Below are 21,753 nucleotides of genomic sequence, written 5' to 3'. Positions count from 1 at the left end.
GAAGATCAGCCCTGGGATTTCTTTGGAGGGAATGCTGCTGAAGCTGAAACTCCAGTACTTTGGCCACCTCATGCGAAGAGTTGACTCATTGGAAAAGACTCTGATGCTGGGAGGGATTGGGAGCAGGAGGAGAAGGGAAGGACAGAGGATGAGATGGCTAGATGGCATCACTGACTTGATGGACGTGAGTCTGAGTGAACTCTGGGAGTTGGTGATGGACAGGGGGCCTGGAGTGCTGCGATTCATGGGGTCACAAAGAGTTGAACACGACTGAGCAACTGAACTGAACTGAACTGAAAGTGATTCTCCAGCAAGAGTAACTGTTTTTGCCAAGCTACATGCTAATACCTCTACAATCTTTTCTTATAATTCATTGAAAAAGAACTCATGTAGGGAGGCTTGATACATGGATTTTGGTAAAAATGCGTTTCATAACACAACCAACTGAACACAGATCAAACCTGTAACCCTGTCTTTATTTTTGCCATTTTCTTTATATCCAAGCCAGCAGCATAGACCATGCAAAGAGGTGTTGATTAATTCAATTTTTTTTTAAAAATAAAACCCAGTCGAAATAGAGCATCTATATAATTAAGTAAGCAGTGTTGTTGTTGTTCAGTAACTCAGTCATGTCCGACTCTTTGTGATCCCATGGACTACAGCACGCCAGGCTTCCCAGTCCTTCACTGTCTCTGGGAGTTTGCTAAAACTCATGTCCGTTAAGTTGATAAGGCCATCCAACCATCTCATCCTCTGTCGCTCCCTTCTCCTGCCCTCAGTCTTTCCCAGAATCAGGGTCTTTTCCAATGAGCTGGCTTTTCACATCAGGTGGCCAAAGATTTTGTGCTTCAGCTTCAACAAAAGTCTTTCCAATGAGTATTCAAGATTGATTTCTGTTATGATTGACTGGTTTGATCTCCTTGCTGTCCAAGGGACTCCCAAGAGTTTTCTCCAGCATCACAGTTCAGAAGCATCAATTCTCTGGCTCTCAGTCTTCTTTATGGTCCAACTCTCACTTCTGTACTTGACTACTGAAAAAACTATAGCTTTGACTATATGGACCTTTGTCAGCAAAGTGATGTCTCTGCTTCTTAATGCACTGTCTAGTTTTGACATACCTTCTCTTCCAGGGAGCAAGTGTCTTAATTTCATGGCTGCAGTCACATCTTCAGTGATTTTGGAGCCCAAGGGGTTGAAACCTCAGGCTCCGTCACACAACTGAAATTCATGTTCTCCACTCATTGTTTTGGACAAGTTACATAATGTTTCTAGAAATATCAGTTTATTCATTCATGAAATGGGAATAATAACAGTATCTACCTCATGGAGTTATTGAGTAGAACTAATAAGGTCATTCATGAAAGGGTGTTTTGCCAGTGCCCAGAATATAATAGATAACAAGGGGTAACTTTATTAGATTTTATTATAACCATAAAAAGTATTCAAGTATCCAAAGTAATGTGTTATGTATTCTGTGAGTTAATCTTCATAAATAAGTGGTAGAATCTACCTGTGAACATTCAAATGACTTGTTTGAAGAGCATTTACCACTCTTTTCCAAATTTCATGCTGGTCTGAAAGAGTTCATGCAACTTTCCTGTCTATTTCATGAATGAAAAATCGAGCATGTGTTTGTGACTCAGAATGATCATTTTATTAAACAATCAATGCTCTAGTGGTTATAGTACATTCCTAAGGGGTATAATCCTATGAACATTAATCAAATTTATTTTTTAATTAAGGTTTTAAAGTTGACCCTTGGTCCCTGAAAGTCCATTCCTAATTATAGAAGCTGGGATTATAAAAGTGTTATTTCAAAATAGCATACAGTTTCTTTAGTGCCTATTTTTAGTCACCTTTTTTCATGGCCTGTGATCATACATTTATATTTATAAATATGAATATTATTCATTTGGGCCCACTCTATTTTTTTCAAGTTTTATGAATCTCTTATTTATTTTGAAATTAGACTTTAAGTTACCCAAAAGAAGTACCTCAGTATCCCTCTGATTGTTGAAAAATAAGAAAAATGGAAAAGACTAGAGCCTTGGAAAATATGCCCCAGACTTTATTAGGCAATGATTTTAGGAAACAGAAGTGAATTTTTTGTATGCCAATGTTTCCATCTTTTTGCAGATGGCTCTTGCTGGCAGAGATAAGGGCAGAGGGGAGCCAATAAACTTGCCATCTTTCCCCTAAGAAGATATGAATAATATAACATATTGCTCCTAAAAATAGTTTTTCCTATCATTCTCTACTAATATATGTTTCCTCTTGTTTATCTGCCTTAAGGTTGTCATACAAAGACAATAATTTAACCTCCAGATTTCTTGTCAAAAACATTATATCACTATTGAGTGTATTTTGTCTCTCAGTCTTCTCTTTCTTAACAATGAAGTCAGTGCTCTAAAAATGGATGGCAATAATAAATTTTAAGTAGCAGGTGATGTTTGTTCAATAAGCAACTTCAATTACTTCATGTTCGTTAAATAGAAGAACAAAGGTAGAATTTAAGATTATACATTATAAGAAGAATTTAGGATAATACAGACGAAAAGTAATAATCAATGTGCTCGAAGATTTTGCTATATTACAGTTTAACCAATAATATTTATAATAATCAAATTATTCTTATATAGTAAAAAGAATCATAAAATTATCCTATTTAATTTGTATACCTAATCTGTCCTAGGCTAGCATCACATTTAATGTTTTATTTACAAAATATCAAATATTTTAAACAATAATATTCATAAATAAGAGATAGTTTCTTGATGAATTTTACATCAATGATCTGTGGCAATAAATAGGATTGTTGAAACGGTAAGATTTAGATAAGTTAGAAAATTTTGATCTTCTCATTAATTAGACATTAGTTCAAAATTTCATTTTAACATTTTGTTTCTAGAAAATATTATTTGATTGTTCTTAGTTCAGTACACAGTTCATTGAACAGACTGAATTTTAAAAAAATTTGTCTTCTTGTATAAGGTGTCGGATAAGCCTCAGAATAAACATTGTGAGTGCTATAATTTAACTAATAGCATGTGGTACCTGTAACTATTTAGGTAGAAGAGATTTGTTTGATTCTTTAGTTAGAAGGCATCCAGTTTAGGTGAAATGCCACTTTGATTCAAGTAATTTACCTTAATGTTTGTTATTCTTCTTTACTTAAGAAACCTTTACTGAGTTCTAAAATGTGTCAAGATTTAGACAGTGACTTAAGGTATAAAGATGAATTTGACATGACCCCCTTCCTTCAGATGCTCAAAATATATTGCAGAAACCAGAGAAGCATCAAGCCAACTGAAAGCAATATGGCAGGAATGGTTAATGTGGTTTGAACTAATTATTGTGGAACCTAAGATGAATCTGCATGTTACAGAAATGATAAAATTAAACTGATCGCATTTTAGTTAAATAGATTTTGAGAAGAGTTGTCAGCTACAAATCTAACTGTGTGGGTCCCAGGCAACGGGTAACAGACTTTAAGGAAGAATAGCCAAGTATGTAGTCAAACAGCGAAAAATATTTTACTAGCTTTCTCTCTTCAACCACTATTTTTACAAGATTAGGTGAAAGGTTCACAAACTGATGCTTCTGTTTAAAAATTCTTTTAACATTCTTAAACATCTTCTGTCAGATGTTTTTATTTATTTATTTGTTTGTTTGTTTGCCAGAAAGTGCTATCCATTAACCTGTATGGTCTGTGAGTCAGGGAATTAAAATACATGAATAGACTTTAAAAATTGCATGCATAAAAAGCTACACATTTTCTAGACAGCTGTCCATGGAATATATCATTTGTTCTTTGAAAAGTCCTTATTTAAACTTAAGGTTGACACTTTGTCCTTAATTCACGCTGCAATGCTCCTAACTTCCCTACATAATAATGTGAGTTAAGGAATGGTATTAGTCTACAGTTGCTAGTGCTGTCACTTGGTTTAAATATTTAACAGTGTAAAAACAACTCTTAGATGTTTCTCTCTGTATGATATAGAAATACATGCATATGTGTGTGTGTGCTTATTGGGATCATAAATGAGTTCAAATGTTATATTTATGTCCTAAATGTGAGTCTCAAATCAGACTCAATAGTTTATCAGCTGAAATAATTGCTATGGTGAGTTCAAATAATTGGAAGACTTTAAAGGTTCAGAGAATGTTTCTTGAACATACTTTTAAGTTGCCCATCTGTACCTTCAATGTCATGTGTACTGGTAATCAAGATAATAGTGTGCGTCTTGTTCATCTAACCAGAATGTCATTCTGAGTGGCCATTTTATTGACGTAAAATTTCAACACATTTATCCCTGTGTAAACGCCTCACTAGCATTATAATTAATTGGAGAAATCAAACAGTCATTCCAAGAGTCAGTAGAGATTTTGGCACAAATAAAGCCAAAGCATCATAAAGCAAGAAGTAATCTAAGAAAAGCAAACATTTCAGGGTATGCCTAGAGTATTTATTTGGTTTGTCTCAAATGTAACAGCAGTTGAAAATTATGACCATATGATATTTTGAGTGATAAAAATATATATATTTATGATAAAAATGAAATGTTGAGATGAGTGTAAGTGAAAAAGTAAACATTTAACCTATTTCCCCATATCACATAGTGGACTTACTCCCTCTTCTGTTGTTCTTAGTCACTCAGCAATGTCTGATTCTTTGAGACCCCATGGACTGAAGCACACCAGGCCCCTTTCTCCATGGAGATTCTCCAGGCAAGAATACTGAATTGGGTTGCCATTCCCTCCTCCAGGGGATTTATGAACCTAGGTCTCCCACGTTGTAGGCAGATTTTTTACCCACTGAGCCCCCAGGGTAGCTCAAGAATACTGGAGTAGGTAGCCTATCTCTTCTCCAGGGGAACTTCCAGATCCAGGAATCGACCTGGGGTCTCCTGCAGGCAGATTCTTTACCAGCTGAGCTACCATGGAAGCCCAGTTTCTCCCTAGTGAAAACAATGTAAAACAGTTTCTAGTTATCCTTTGATGGAATCTCTGTGTGCATATAAACATGTGTAAGTTTAATTCTTTTCCTTTACAAATGAGGTGATGCTTTTCATATTGTTCTGAAATGTACCTTTTCTTCTTAATCATGTGTTACATAACTTTAATATTGGATCATATGGACCTATCTAATTCATTTTAACAAATGCCTAAGACTGAATTGGTTCACTGCTAATGGATGGATGGATTTGATGGATGTTTTAGATGCCATTTTTTTTTTGATCATTTCATTTTTGGAATGACTTAATGATTATGTTGTTATCATGGGCAGTTGGTCATTTCTGAATCTAAAGACGGTTTAGATTGATCTCCATGAAAGGTATTGGATCAAACATGGGTAATATAGTTGCCATCACTACTTAGTGATGGGATTTTGGAAAGGTGGAGTTAACTTACGTTGTGTCCATGATTATATTTATAAGATGGATGTATTTTAAAACACGAACATCCAAGGCGTGGATGTACAAGGCGATTAGGAGAACACAGTGAAGCAATATATGTTTCAAAAAAGATGAAGTCCCTTTTAAATGTAAAGTAGATTTAGCATCCCATGTTCTTAATAGATGGAGAAGGCAATGGCAACCCATTCCAGTACTCTTGCCTAGCAAATCCCATGGACAGAGGATCCTGGTAGGCTGCAGTCCACGGGGTCGCTAGGAGTAGGACACGACTGAGAGATTTCATTTTCACTTTTCACTTTCATGCATTGGAGAAGGAAATGGCAACCCACTCCAGTAGTTTTGCCTGGAGGATCCCAGGGACGGGGGAGCCTGTTGGGCTGCCATCTCTGGGGTCGCACAGAGTCGAACACGACTGTAGCGACTTACCAGCAGCAGCAGCTCTTAATAGAGTTATATAGCTCAAACGTGGGCTGTCTTATGTGCCTGTCATGGAAAAATAACTTCTGGCAATTTTATTTGATTATGCTTCACTTGATCTGAGATTTAAGGGATGTCTGAGATCTCACTGGGCAACACTCAAGACAGTGGATGAATCTGCTTCTACTTGCTCCTTTAGTTACTGTTATTACAACTGGTCCTGTGAGCCCCACAAAAACAGTCCTACTGTTGGAGAATTTTCTGAAGCTTTCAGTCATATTTGTCTACTGTAAATTGTGGATGGATAGAGAACAGTAAGTCAAATCAGATATGTATCTAGTTGTGTAACTTTGCGACAATTAGGTCTTTGAAAGTGCTAACTAGGATAAAGTACATACAACATCCAGCAAAGTTCCTGACAGGCTCATAGTCATTCAAATGTTAATTCCCTCATAATACACAGATAACCAAATTAATTGTAATGTAGTAAAGGCAATGGAATTAAAGAAAAATCTCAGCAACTTTGTTTTACTATAAAATCATTAAAAATTTATTGTACAAAACTGAGAAAATTTTGTGTATGGTTCGGTAAACCGATAACTTACTATTGTAGTTGTGAGCATTGCATATTTTCAAAAAGTTCAGTTCCTTCTAACAGCTCCTATTTTATCAAAGTTGATATTTTATGGACTTTTGCTTTGGGGAATAAATAGTAAAATAGCTGTAGGTGAGGCATGGAAAACATGAAAGGGAGCAGGTATGGCTTGGCAACTTTTATCCTGTGCTCTAAGCTCAGCTCCTTTCATTTGTATTGTTCCTTACCACCCATGAATGAAAATCGTTACAGGAATTTCTCAAACTATAGCCTTATATCTTGTTACGACACTTCCCTTTCCCTCTTTAAGTATTCACAATTAATTAAATTTCTTTTTTAAAAGAATCTGAAATCACTATCCAATATTAAAAAAAAAAGATGAGGAAGTTTTATATTTATGGATACAGAAAAATCTCCCAGATATATCATTCAGTAAAAAAAGCAGGGAGTGAAACAGTTAATTTAAAATATTATCCTTTATGTAAAAAAGAGTAAAAAATGCATATAGTTTATAATTGCTCATGGCTGTAGAAATAATTTTCTTGAATTTGCATGGAGAATACAGATAGAACACACACAAAACCGAAAAATAGTTACCTACAGGATTGGACATAAAAGGAAAGAACAGGGAGTTACAGGTAGATGAGATGGGACCATGACTTTTCAATGTACTTTGATATTTATTGATTGATTTTTCAACTTTATGAATAAATATCTATTTACAGGATACACTAAATGAAAAAAATTGAAATTCATAGTAGATATAGAAAAATGCATTATAAATGGCATGGAGTATAAACCTGAAGGAAATGGGTCTTGGTAGCACACTTTTTTTCACTGTGGCCTGTAACTTAAGACAAGTTACTGAGTCAGTCTCTCTGGCCTCAATGTCCTCACCTGCTCCATGGGAACAGGATGCAGTAGGTTATCTCATGCTGTAGATGTCATTTGGGTTTTATTTTAAATGAGCTAAGAAAGTGCATAATCTAGAGCTACTGGATTAATCCCATGGGTCACTGAAAGTATGGAAATCTGTTTTCTAATATATTTTCCATCCAAAAAGTTGTCATAATATTTCTTTGACAAGGTCCCTTTTATAATGTTCTTCTGTGATTTTTAAAAAGTAGAGACATTGTGTGACATAATTTCTCTTTAAAGTATTTGATTATGTAGCAGTTTTCCTTAGAGGAATTTAACTTTTCAACAAAAATTTATGCCCTGAAAGTAGTGATAGAATTTACGGACACCAACTATGTGGCAGGTCGTGTGCTAAGAAGATGTAATTTTCACACCAATCCTACAAAAAGTTGCTTTTATACATGTATTTCTTCTTAAGGAAATAGGGCTTAAAGATATTTAGATCACAGAACAGATATTCTAAGTATAACACTTCAGTGTCAACAGATGTATTAGAAAAGGTAAGGAAGATGAATATTAACATCTCTCTATGGAATATGTTAGCTGTAGCTCTGTCTAGAGGCAGTAAAAGGCTAGATAATTTCCTTAAGTCTTTTCACTGTCAGACTGGGTCTGAGAGAGGGCGTGTATCACGGGAACTTCTCTTGTCTGCCTACTCTCCCACAGGCGTGCTGAACAGAGAAACAGACAGAGAACAGTGAACACAACGAGATAACCACTCAGTGATGCACACATAAATGGGAGCAAAAGAAAGACACACACACTCACAAACAAACTATACCCACAGGCACAAAAAGAGAGAGAAAGGGAGCTGCACAGGGGGAAAATGCAGAACGAGATATGCATGCCATCCACAACAAACTCAGAGACAGCCACTGTAGAGATACAGTGAGATGCAGTGGGGAGGCTCACAGAGGAAAATGCACAAAAAAACACAAACAGAATGGGACACAGCGTGTCAAAGACATTCAGAAGCAGCAAGAGAGACTCATAAATGGAGACACAGAGAAATATATATGACATAGAAGAAAAGCAGGTGCCTGGCCAGAGAAATGCACAAGGCAGAGTGAAGCATGCAAATAAGCAGCAAGACATAACTGGGCAGAGTCTCATCCATTCAGAGCCATTTAGACCAAAGCAAAGTGAGTGACATGGAACCCCACAAAAATGAAACACATGTTTAACTAGACAGAAAAACTCACAGATGCTCACACACAAAGAAACAACACAGACAGAAGCAGATGTAACATCCGTGCACACAACGATAGACACACACGTAAACAAGGAGAGAGCTGTAGATACCACAGTCTGTAGACAAAGAGAATAAGACTTTAGCTCTTTATATAATAGTAGTCCCTTGCTTCCCTGGCTCCTGCACTAGACAGAAGATCAAGAATTCCTCATTTCCCAGGCCACAGATGGTGCCACCACCCTTGGATCACTGTACTCTGTTCCTATTGCATTTTTATACTTCTGTTCATTTCATTATGTTCTAGGGAGTAAATGTCTCTCACTTTTTGATGTTTATCCCCCTTGGATATTTCTTGACAATTTTCACATCTTCCTTATGTTACACTCCTTAATTATTCTAAAACAGAAAGTTCTGAACTGCTTCACACTGGGTTCATTGTCTAAAAATGACCTTTCCCAATTTAGGATTTCCTGCATAGCCTTTGGAGAAGGAAATGGCAACCCATTCCAGTGTTCTTGCCTGGAGAATCCCAGGGACGGCGGAGCCTGGTAGGCTGCCGTCTATGGGGTCGCAGAGTCGGGCACGACTGAAGCGGCTTAGCAGCAGCAGCAGCAGCATAGCCTTTTTCCTTCCATTATGTGCCACAGTAAAGTAGATATCCCTGCTGATAGCTGAACCTCAAAGAATCAAAAATTTTGTCAGAATCAAATAAGTTTTATTTATTCCTGCCAGTATAGTGTGAAGTGCTTTGAAATAAAGATTATTTCTTTAGTAGATTTATAAATATGAAAGCAAAGGAATAGAGCTACTTAGTATGTTTAATGGCACATATGTGTTTGCATTGATTTTATATACATATATGATAGTTTTACCTTCTATCTATTTAAACATTCCCACAAAATACAACTTTATTTGGAGTGGGCAACTTTGTTTCTTCTGGACATTGTCTTCTCAAAGAGAAGGCATCGTTAGCCTTGAGCTTGCAGTCACACAGACGTTTACAGCTGATATGTGTCATAGCCAAGCACGTACGCAATGTGGTCAATTTTAATATATTTATGGACAACTTTCCATTTACTCTAGTTGAGAGTCAAAACAGAAAAAAAGAGTCAAGATTCCCCAAATAGGAAAAGAATCTAGAACACAAGTTTTCCTCAAATTTTAGCCAACGGACCTCAGTCATCATTAAATTGTTGGATTCTTGGCTGAACCGTGACCAGTCTCAGGAGAAAGGGGAGGTAAGAATTGTCATTTTTAATAAGTTCCTTAGGTGTTTTATGCACATATGTTGGAGAAGCACCGTCTGAAGAACTAAACTGTTCTGATTTTTTTATAGGCATTAATTCTGAAAGATAAGTTCAAATGCAGAAAAAGGGCAGTGTGGGAAAGCTTTCTAAGTGTGAATTTTGTACATTGAAATTGTCCTGAATCTATCTATTCAGTTTTCTTTCTTCCTTTTTTAAGATGATGAACCATTTTAGTCTTTTTATGTTCTTGTTCTCTTGTGAGGCTTTTCATTGTCCATCTGCTTAATCGGAAACGTCCAGAACAATTTAGTTGCCTACAGATTTCTACTCCATTTCAAAAAAATCATGTTGAAATTAATTTGCTCTCAATGAAAAGTAATCTTCAGATGAATCACAAAGGATAAATGAACTCTAATTCTGTGCAATTTAAACATTAGTGTTTTTTAACATGGCCAAGCAAAGCTGGGTTTTAATACTAAATAAATACCATGTGTGTGCTCAGTCACTTCAGTCATGTCTAACTCTGAAACCTCATGGACTGTAGCCCTCTAGGCTCCCCCGTCCATGGGATTCTCCGTGCAAGAATACTGAAGTGGGTAGCCATGCCCTCCTCCAGGGGATGAACGAGGGAGCAAACCTGCATCTCCTGTGTCTCCTACACTGCAGGCGAATTCTTTACCCACTGGGCCACCTGGGGAGCCCAAATACAGATGTAATCCTAGTCGGAGAGGAAATACATAGGGATGGTAACTCAGAAAACACACACTGGAGTGATTATTCTCTGGTAAACGGGATTTATTTATCCAAATAATTCACTACAGGGTTTCAACACTGAAACCTCTCTTAGTGTATCTAAAACTTACAAACATTGATTCACGTGCAAATTTTTGAAACACATCTCTTGCCTGAAGTCAAGTGCATATTTTTTATTGCTTTAAATTTTAATACAATTGTATCCAGTTTTCTATATTAAAAAAAAATTCTGTGATATTCATGACGTGGCTGTTTATCTAAATATGAAATATTTCACAAAATCAAATGTGACTTTCATATTTGAAAAAAATGTGCTTTCTGTTTTCATTATAAAAATACTGGAGATTAAATATAAAAGCATTTATATTTATATGGGTACATTTTTTTTCTTCAAAGGCATTCTTGATTGCCAATAGCAAAATATAAGTATTAAATATGTCATCTTTGATAAGTATTATTATTTTGGACTATCTTGCAAAAAGTAGCTTGATTCGTGGCATTTTAATGGCTTAAAGGGTAGAATGAAAATATGTGGAAGGAGAAATCAATAAAGCATGGGGCCTTTTATCCCGCATTGATTCTTGTAATCCAGTAACTATTAAATACTTGAGAGATAAGCCTGTTTTAAGATGGCATGTTTGTATTTTGAAGATCAAATGCCTTAATTTTGCTCATGGGTTTCCCCAAAACACAGTTCATGCACAAAATAGAATGCAAGCTTTCACTGGTCATGCTTCCTATTATAGATATTCTTAAACTGAGCATCTTAAAGGCTCACTGTGAGTGGGGTTACCCTCAAGCAACTGCTTATTATAGTGTGATTTCACCTTTTAAAAAATGTTACACATTATAAAATAAAGCTAGAATGTCTGAGATGATAATAGAATGAACAAGAATATTTTAATGTTCAAATAATTTAAAAGCATAATCTCATCCTGAATATCATTCTAAACCTTTCTGCAAAATTTATTTTGGCATCTTAACTGGGTAAAGTATGAGAATGCTAGTTTGTCTCAAACCTGTCAACTCTCTTCTTGATGATTATTATTACAATGGAAATAAAGAATTGTTATGACATTTTGCTTTTAAATTTTCTGTATTTTTTTATAATGCTACAAATTCAGACCTGACATTTTGCCAAAAATGATAAAAAAAGAAAGTTGTTTTGAAAAAAATTTTCATTTTCAAATCTATAATGGCCAGATATCAAAAGGGTAATGGTTTTATTAAATACATTTGGAATGTTTACTTTCCATTATTTTATTGTGCAGTTGCCCTAGTATCAATTAATCTAGTTTTTTAATGTTTCAATTACTATTTTAATAATAATTCTTAATATTTAGTGTGTCCTTAAAAATGTACCAGAGACTGGCTTAGAAGTACCAGATATATTACCAGTTGTTTTTTTTTTTTTAATTTATCTATTTATTTTTGGCCAAGCTGGGTCTTTGTTGCTGTGCACAGGCTTTCTCTAGTTGCAGCGAGCGGGGGCCATTCTCCAGCTGTGCACAGGTTTCTCACTGTGGCGGCTTCTCTTATTGCAGAACATGGGCTCTAGGGCATATTGCACAGCCCTCAGTAGTTGTGGCCCGCTGGGCTCAGTAGTTGCAGCCTGCGGTCTCTGGAGTGCAGGCTCATTACTTGTGGTACATGGGCTCAGTGGCCCTGCAGCGTGTGGGATCTTCCTGAACCAGGGATTGAACTGATGTCCCTTGCATTGCAAGGCAGATTTTGACCAGTGGACCACCAGAGAAGCCCTATTACCACGTTTAATATATGAGCTTCATAATATTTCTATTCTCAATTAACAGATGGATAAATCAAGGGCCAGGGTTTTCAAGTAACTTGCTTTAAGTCTGACAATAGGGAGGACAGTGGAGCCAGAATGCAGCAACAGGAAATCTGATTCCAAAACTTGTTCTTTATAGACATGTAAGGATGCAAGTAGATTTTTATTTTAATAATTGTCTTAAGTATATGTGGATTTTTTTAAGATAATACAGATACTTTTGAATATGTGATGCAGCCAGTTCTTTGTGTCATAACTGTGACCTTTGTAATTGGTAGTCCCCATGATTTATGCTTCACTTACTAATAATTAGGTAATACAAGGTTCCTATGGAAAAGCCTTTTGCAATATGTTCATAGACATCATCTTATTTGATTCTACAATAATCTCCTGAGATGGATAGAAGGCATTGTCTTTTCCTTTCTACAGCTAAAGCAAGGGAGGTTTAGAGATGTGAAGTAACTTGAACAGTGTCACACAGATTAAATCGTGGAGTTCAACCTAGAACCTAGTTCTTTCGTTAGTAATTTGGGCTCACAGATCCTGGCAGATGTCATTTTGTGGTAAACCGTCTCATGCCTGTAAGGCCTTTGGGAACTGTGAGAGCAATTGCTCATAGCTTCATCTAGGCTCTAATGTGCCTGTGGGGTCCTTAGCCCAGGGACAAAGTAACAGATTTGGTTCAAATGTGATGTTCTCCATCTAAATAGCTCATGCTTCCTGACTTCTTCCAGGCTGCTTTGCTTGTATAAAGCTAGTTTCCTGTGTACTCAATGTCTCTGTTAGGGACAGGACATCTATGAGACTCCTTCCTTCTGCAGAGCACAGTACTCACACATGTCTTTATTTTTTAATCCTGTGTATACAGTCTTGTTTCTCTTTCCTCATACCGTAGAAGAGTTACTCAGCACATCTTATGCTCTACTTTCCCACATTTGTAATTGTTTCATTTATGTTTTCTTCATCATTTCACTGCATCTATGCCATGTAACAGATTAGAAGCAGTGTGAGTAAGGAGTCTCAGATTTCAGATATATATATATCCATCTCATTGAGATTCTCTTGGATTTTAACTGCTATTCTTTTGATCTCCCTGAACGCAATTTTTAAAACATTTTTGTGATATTCTGTGAGGGCATGGAATAGTCCTGATAGTATGAATTTCAGAATAATACATATCTGGGTCCACATCCTGGCTCCTTGTTTACAGAAAAAGGTACTGGATTAATTTTTTTTTTATTTTTCTATTCCCTAGACTCCCTCTCCAATTCACCTGTTAACAGAATAATAATAATCCTGGGATTTGAAATAGTTGTGAGGAGTCAGTGTGATCAACCATGTGGAGTAGTTAATATAGTATCAGTTTTCTTGAACAAGTTCATTAATTTCTATTTCCTAAACTATTAACTAAAGATAATACTACCTACTTTACTACAATAGCTAGTATTTTGGTTGCCTATTTACGTTGTATCAAGTAAGCAGTTTGATATTTTTGTCTAGTTCTTATAACAACCTCATAGGTAGCTGTCATTATTAATGTCCTTATTTTACAAACCAATAAATGAAGAAATAGAGAAATTAAGATCAAAGAACTTGTAATTAGCCAAGGCAGGATTTGAACTAGGTAGCAGAGTTCTAGAACCTCTGCTTTAATCAGTATGCTGAACTGCTTGGCTTAGCCTAACTGTTAAAAATATATGAAAATCCATTATTTGTTAGACATAAGATCATCCAGAAAGCTATTTCTGGCGTATTGTCATTGTCAAAATATGGAGCTATGTATAGATAACAGGGAAATTGTTCTTGAGTGAAGAAGTACTTTAACATAGTCTTACTGGATTCTATTCTGTTCTGTTGGCATTTTCCAACTTTATATTTAAAGATGCTTGAGTAATACAGAGCATAAGAACATTGCAAAAGTCGTATAGCTGGTAGATGACTGAGTGGGAATGACCTAATTCTAAGTCCTTTCTCTTTAGAACATGTTATGAAAGGAAGTATATGTGTGAGTGTGTGTGTATGTGTGTGCATATTAAGAAGTTGTTTTGAGTCAATGGATAGGAGAGAGGTGAAAGACAAGCAAAAATTTAACCAAACTTCTCTATGTTAAGCCCTTTCCTAGGTACCTTAATTATTACAACAACGTTTAAGGGGCATTGGCATTGGGCTGGTAAGAATCTATGAAGTTAAAAAATATGTTCTGCTGCTGCTGCTAAGTCGCTTCAGTTGTGTTTGACTCTGTGCGACCCCATAGACTCCAGGCTCCCCCGGCCCTGGGATTCTCCAGGCAAGAACGCTGGAGTGGGTTGCAAATTACACAATCAGCACATGAAAGAGTCAGTATTTGAAACTATATGTGTGTGTGTGTGTGTGTGTGTGTGTGTGTGTGTATCTGTCTCTAAACCTATATATACAGGCTTCTTGGTGGCTTATGGTAAAGAATCCACCTGCCAATGTAGGAGATGCTAGTTCAGTCTCTGGTCCCGGAAGATCCCCTGGTGAAAGAAATGGCAACCCACTACACTATTCTTGTCTGGAGAACCCCATGGATAGAGGAGCCTGGTGTACTACAGGCCATTGGATTGCAGAGTTGGACATGACTTAGCAACTGAACAACAGCAAACAACAGATAATGAAACACATACACACACACACGGACACACACACACACATATCTGTCTCTAAACACATTCACAATACCAAAAAGTATTACTATATATTTTAGGAAATACATTTAGAGTCATAGGATTCTGGGTTTAGAAATGTCTTTCAGATTAGTCCAGAGGTAATATTTAAAATATAAATTGTCTAGTCAGAAAGACTATCAGCCTATATAGTGATGTCTCTTGGTGCTGGGAGCCCCCTGCTGTGCCAGGCATCAATCCTTTAGTTTCTTAAATCTGCTACACTGAGGACATCTGGGGAAGGGGCTAGAGCTAAAGCATCTGAGGTGCTAGAGTAGAGGTTTCTGGACAATCAGTAATTTGCTGACCTGTACAGAGCATTTTCTGGACAGCAAAAAAGGCAGAATACCCAAGAATAATGTCTTCAACTGTGGTACTGGAGAACACTCCTGAAAGTTCCTTGGACAGCAAAGAGATCAAACCAGTCGATCTTAGGGGAGATCAACCCTGAATATTCACTGGAAGGACTGAGGCTAAAAGTGAAGCACCAGTATTTTGGTCATCCAATCTGCATGACAAATCATTGGAAAAGTCCCTGATCCTGGGAAAGATCAATGGCAGAAGGAGAAGAGGGCTTCAGAAGATGAGATGGCTGGATGGCATCACCTATGCAATGAACATGAACTTGGGTAAACTCTGGGAGATGGTGAGGGACAGGAAGGCCTGGCTTGCTGCAGTCCATGGGGCCGCAAAGAGTCAGACACGACTAGGTGACTGAACAACAGAACATTTCACTATTTCATTGGCTTATATGGCTGTGCATTAGCCCTAGCTGCTCTTGCTCTTATTATTTTTTTTAATTGTTTAGTTTTTATTTCATAATCATAAATATAACTTTGCAATCCATCTAAACTTGGAGGGGGATAAGGAAAATATGGAACCCAAAGAACTGTAGCAAGAGCACAAAGATTATAGGATATTTCAAGCAGATGTGGGTGAAGGGATGCTCTCCTGGGCTACAGAAGGAATGGTCTGGTGGTTAAGTAAAACACATTTCAAATTTATTAGATTTGTCCACAGTCAGCAATGGTGATCTTCTTGCTGGTCTTGCGATTCCTGGACCCAAAGCGCTCCATGCCTTCCACAATATTCATGCCCTCTTTCACCTTGCCAAAGACCATGTGCTTGCCATCCAACCACTCAGTCTTGGCAGTGCAGATGAAAAACTGGGAACCATTTGTGTTGGGGCCAGCATTTGCCATGGACAATTCCAAGACCTGTATGCTTTAGGATGAAATTTGCATTATCAAATTTCTCACCATAGATGGACTTGCCACCAGTACCATTATGGCGTGTGAAGTCACCACCGTGCTGTCTTTGGAACTTTGTCTGCAAATATCTTGAAAGAGATGTGGCCCGAGGGCTCTCTGTTGACAGTGATGTTGAAGAACATGGTGGGGTTGATCATGGCTAGACAGCACGGGAGGCTGTGGAGTGGCGGCGTCTGCAAGGCCTCTTGCTCTTCTTTTAAGTCAGGTTGACTACTTCATTTATCTGCACTTAAATTATTCCATAACAATTTAGTTTACTAATAATATTCACTGTGAGGAAGTTGTTACTCTTAACTTATGTTACTTATTTTGTTTAAATTCTGTGATCTTCGTCCTTCCTAGTCTATTGGCTTGTTTTTAATATTTTTTCTAGTTTTTCCATTTAAAGGTGTTTCTATAAATATTCATTTTTATTTAAAGTTTGATTTTGATTACTTCTAAATGAAATACTGGTTAGGGAAGTCCTAAAGGCTTTTAGTTGTAATATAATTATGGTAAGTCTATCAGTTTGTGGTTCATTTTAAAAAGATCTACATTATATCTGATACTTCCACACTCAGTTTTTCCATTTTCCTGCTTGTCCTTTATTGCCATGTGACTTATTTTAAAGGAGCTAACTAGGTAAGAAACCTGAAATCTTGACCTAGCTCTGCTTTTGACCAGCTCTGGGGCCAGGTAAAGTCATTTCATGCTCTACTTTTGTCTTGTTGAGGACCTGTGAAGCAAGAGGATTTGATAGTCACTCACTAGGGTCCCTTTCCAGCTCTAGTGTCTGCCCTATGAATCTGGCCATTTGATCACTGGATTCAAAAGTGTTTCTACAGTATCCAGTGTAAATTTGACATTTATTGCATCAGGTGAGAAAGAGCACAGAACTGTGTCCCCAACAGATTCAAGCTCACATGGTAAGAGAGAGTCAACCCACTTGGGCTTGAGTACGTGGAGTAGAAAGAGTAAAACTGTTTCATTGGGGATCACAGATGATTAACAAGGACAGGCATGCAGGAGACTGGAAACTCACATAGTCATCTCAGGAACACACATTCAGCCACTAGGCTTACCTAGGACTTCAGCATTAGAGAACTTGTCTTCACAGGTTTATTTCCCTGTGAGACCCACTTGGATAATAGGATCTTAATAATTACTGGCTCAATTTATTTATCTAACTTATGGACCTAAAATAGAGTGATGTCCAAGAATCAAGGTATTTTCACAATCAGGTCTTGCTGAGGCATATAGAACTGCATCTTCTTCGTATCCTGAATATAGCAGTTGAGGCAGAAACACACAGTAGTACTCCTTTTTTCAGGGTAAAAAATTTTTACATATTATTGTTGAGGAGATGCCCTATGATTATCCGTCTTATTTTCTCCTCTCTGAGTTTGTTATAAATAGAACTTTAAGGAATTAATGCTATAGGATAAAACACACAAGGTGTGAGTGCAAGGGTATGCTTCTATGAAATAGTGACAAGACTTACAATGGGAAGAAAAGCATTCTATTTTTATTATTTGGTTTTTCCTCACATATGTTTGGTAAGAATATTTAACTTATGCTCTCTTAGAAATTTCAATTATACAGTAGAGTGTTATCACCTATAGCTGTAGTTATCATGTTGTGCATTAGATCCTCAGACTGTCTTCATCTTATGAAGTTTTTACCCTTCTCTATTTCTCCCACTCCCAGACCTTACAAACCCTACCACTTATTTTTATATTTTTTCTATACGTTCGACTTTTAACCATTCCATGTGTTAATTAACACCATCTAATATTTGTCTGTTTGTCTTTCTGGTTTGTTAGCTTACCATAATGCCCCCCAGGTTCATCCATTTTACTACAAAGCAGACTCTTTTCTGAAGCTGAGTAATATTCTATTGTGTGTATATACGGGCTTCCCTGGTGACTCAGACGGTAAAGAATCCGCCTGCAGTGCAGGAGATCCGGGTTCAATCCCTGGGTTGAGAAGATCCCTTGGAAAAGGAAATGGCAACTCACTCCAGTATTTTTGCCTGGATAATTCCATGGATGGAGGAGCCTGTCAAGCTACAGTCCATAGGACTGCAAAGAGTCAGGCATGACTGAATGACTAACACACTAACTAAAGGGTGGGGTGGTAAATATATTCACTACATTTTCTTTATCCATTCATCTGCCGATGGGCACTTAGGTTGTTTCCATACCTTGTTATTTGTGGATAATGCTGCTATGAACATGGAAGTACAGATATCTCTTTGAGTTAATGATTTCATTTCCTTTGGATGTATACTTAGAGGAGGGATTTCTAAATCATATGGTACTTTAACTTTTAACTTCTTCAGAAACCTCCATACTCTTTGCATAATGGCTGTCCCCATTTACATTCCTGCTGACAGTGTACAGGTGTTCACTGTTCTCCACATCCTCTCCAGCATTTGTTCTCTTGTCTTTTTGATAAGAGACATCCTAAGAGATGTGAGGTGATATCTAATTGTGGTTTTGATTTACATTAACCTGATGATTATTGATGCTGAGAACCTTCTCATGTACCTGTTTATCATTTGTAGGTCTTCTTTGGAAAAACGTCTATTCATGTTCTGAATATTTTTATTGTTGCATGCTACAGAGTTGAATGAGTTTCTTGTACATTTTAAGACATTAACCTCTTATTGGATATGGGGTTTACAATTGTTTTTTCCCATTCCATAGGTTGCCTTTAGTTTTATTGATGGTTTCCTTTTCTGTGCAGTTTTTTAGTTTAATGTAGTTCCACTTGTTTATTTTTGCTTTTGTTGTTTTACTTTTGGTACCAGATTTTTTAAAAAATCATGGCTAAGAACAATGACAAAGATGTTTTCTTCTAGGAGTTTAATATCTCATGTTTTGTTCTCAAGTCACAATGCATTTTGAGTTTTAATTAATGAATTATTAATTTTTTATTAAAAAATGTATGTATGTTTTTGTGTATGATGTAAGATGGGGGTTTATTTCATTCTTTTGCATGTAGCTGTCCAGTTTTCCCAACATTGTTTATTGAAGAAACTATCCTTTCTCTATAGTATATTCTAGGTTCCACTGTTGAAAATTAATAGGCCATTTATGCATGTTTTTATTTCTGGAGTCTTTATTCTGTTCTACTGATCTGTGTATCTATTTTTTATATGAGTGCATACTGTTTTGATTACTATAGCTTTGTAATACAGTTTGAAGTCAGTAAGTGTGACACCTCCAGCTTTGTTATTCTTTCTTAAAATTGTTTGGGTTATTTGGAGTATTGGAGGTTTCATACAAAATTTAGAATTTTTTTGTTCTATTTCTGTAGAAAATGACACTAGAATTTTGATAGGTATTGCACTGAATCTATAGATCCCTGCAAGTAGTATGGGCTTTTAAAAAATATTCTTTCAGTTTATGAACATGGGATATCTTTCCATTTATTTGGGTCCTCTTCAATTTCTTCCATCAATGTTTTATAATTTTTACTGTATAAATATTTTGCCTTGGTTAAATATATTACTAAGAATTTTAATTTTTTGATGGTGTTGTATATCAGATTGTTTTCATAAATTCTCTTTCTCATATTTCATTGCTATAGAAGCACAACTGATTTTTATATATTGATTTTGTATTCTGAAACTTAACTGAAACAGTGTATTAATAACTTTAACAGTTTCTATATGTGATATCAGGTCATTTGCAAATACATAGTTTTTGCTTATTCTTATCTGATGGATATATTTTATTTCTTTTTCTTCGCTAATTATTTTGGATAGAACTTCAAGTACTATGTTGGAAAAAGTGGTGAAAGTAAGCATCCTTTTCTGGTTTCTAATCTTAGAGGAAAAGCTTTCAGTAATTCACTACTGAATATGATTTTAGCTATACACTTGTCTGTTATACAGAACTCTTGTTAGCTGAGATACCTTCCCACTTACAATTTGATAAAAGTTTTTGGTTTCTTTTTTTCTTTAATCATGAAAAGATACTTAATTTTTCCAAGTACTTTTTCTATATCTATTTAGATGATCTTTGACTTATATCTTTTACTTTAATAATGTGGTGTCATCACATTAATTTGTGAGTATTGAACCATCCTTGAATGGTTCAATAAATCCTTGAATAAATCCCATTCAATCATGGTACGTGATTCCTTTAATATATTGTTGAATTTGGTTTGCTAAAATTTTGTTGAGGAGTTTTGCATCTACATTTATCAGGGATATTCCTATAATTTTCTTCTTTTGTAGTCTGTTTGATCTTGATAATCAGAGTAATGCTGGCTTCGCATAATGAATCTTGAAGCATTCTCTTCTCTTATCTTTTTTGAGAGAGTTTATAAAGAATTGGTGTTAGCTCCTCTTTAAATATTTATTAGAATTCAGATGTGATTTATTTTGGAAAGCAGTAGAATGAAAAGATGAAATCTAGAAAGAATAGGAGTATCTTATGGTTCAGTCTTGGGCATTTAGTCTAAGATAATACAGAATAATGAGATAGTAAACATTTTTAAACAGAGTAATGAAACAACAAAAGTAGTGTTTAATAAACACTAATCTGAACTGTATTTAAAAAACATTTTACATGATTTGTTTCCATTTTGAATTTTAAAAAATCTTATTTTTGCTCACGAATTTCTAAAACATCAAAATGAGTGTTAAACTATATTTAGTTTTCATCTGTCTTTATAACTATTTTAAAACTCACAGTACAAAATTGTTATACATGCTTTTACATTCCCATTCCCTTGGAGCTCTTGCAATTTTAGTCTTAGAAAGAGTTGAATGTGTGTATATTTTAGTTGACGATGATTATTAAATCTTTTTCTTTTTTGGTTCACAACTATTGTAATCTACTACTTCGAAAATTTATGGACTACAGGATGACTTGGGAGACAGTCTAGAGTCTGGATGACAGTGGGAGCAACTATAAGACTACTATAATAATTCAAGCATATGGTAACGGTGGCCACAGACCAGGCTAATAATAGTTTGGGGAAAAAGTGACAGGAACAAAATTTCTCTTGAAAAAGTAATGAAGTCTGGTTAAGGCAAAAGGGAGGAAGAAGGAATGGTTCAAGATTATTTCTAGATTTATAGTTTAGAAACAAAGAAAAAGCAAAACCTATGATAGGAGTTAAAACAGACTTTGAGGTAGACATGCTGGACATCCCTGATATACTGAGATAGGAATGAAATATCCAAGAAGGAATAGCTTGTGGGCTATATTTTTCTATGAATATAAGAATAATTAGGATATATTAATTTTCAGGCAAAATAAATCCAAGTATAGATTTAAAAGAAAGCTTTAAAATATTTATAAAATCTCAGATATGCTAGTGTCTTAGATTTCATTTTTTGGTGACATATTTGCAAACAGTAATAGAATAAGATACTATAGACTCCTTTTCCTGATCTAATTTCTTCTAATATAGCTATTTTTGTCTAATAAACAATATAATTCAAAACCTATATAAAATTTCCTCTGTCATATTT

At 35.8% G+C, this 21,753-nt stretch overlaps 1 protein-coding gene and 1 pseudogene across 5 annotated transcripts in view; one reads left to right on the top strand and one right to left on the bottom strand.

The window, feature by feature from the left end:
* The window catches only part of NLGN1 (neuroligin 1), a 784,978-nt gene that overhangs the window by 222,478 nt on the left and 540,747 nt on the right, over window positions 1–21,753 (top strand). The window lies entirely within an intron of this gene.
* Window positions 15,660–16,465, bottom strand: LOC105603230 (peptidyl-prolyl cis-trans isomerase A-like; annotated as a pseudogene).

The sequence above is a fragment of the Ovis aries genome, chromosome 1 (genome assembly GCF_016772045.2).
Source record: "Ovis aries strain OAR_USU_Benz2616 breed Rambouillet chromosome 1, ARS-UI_Ramb_v3.0, whole genome shotgun sequence".
NCBI classification, from domain to species: Eukaryota; Metazoa; Chordata; class Mammalia; order Artiodactyla; family Bovidae; genus Ovis; species Ovis aries.
This window is presented reverse-complemented; position numbering and strand designations above follow the sequence as displayed.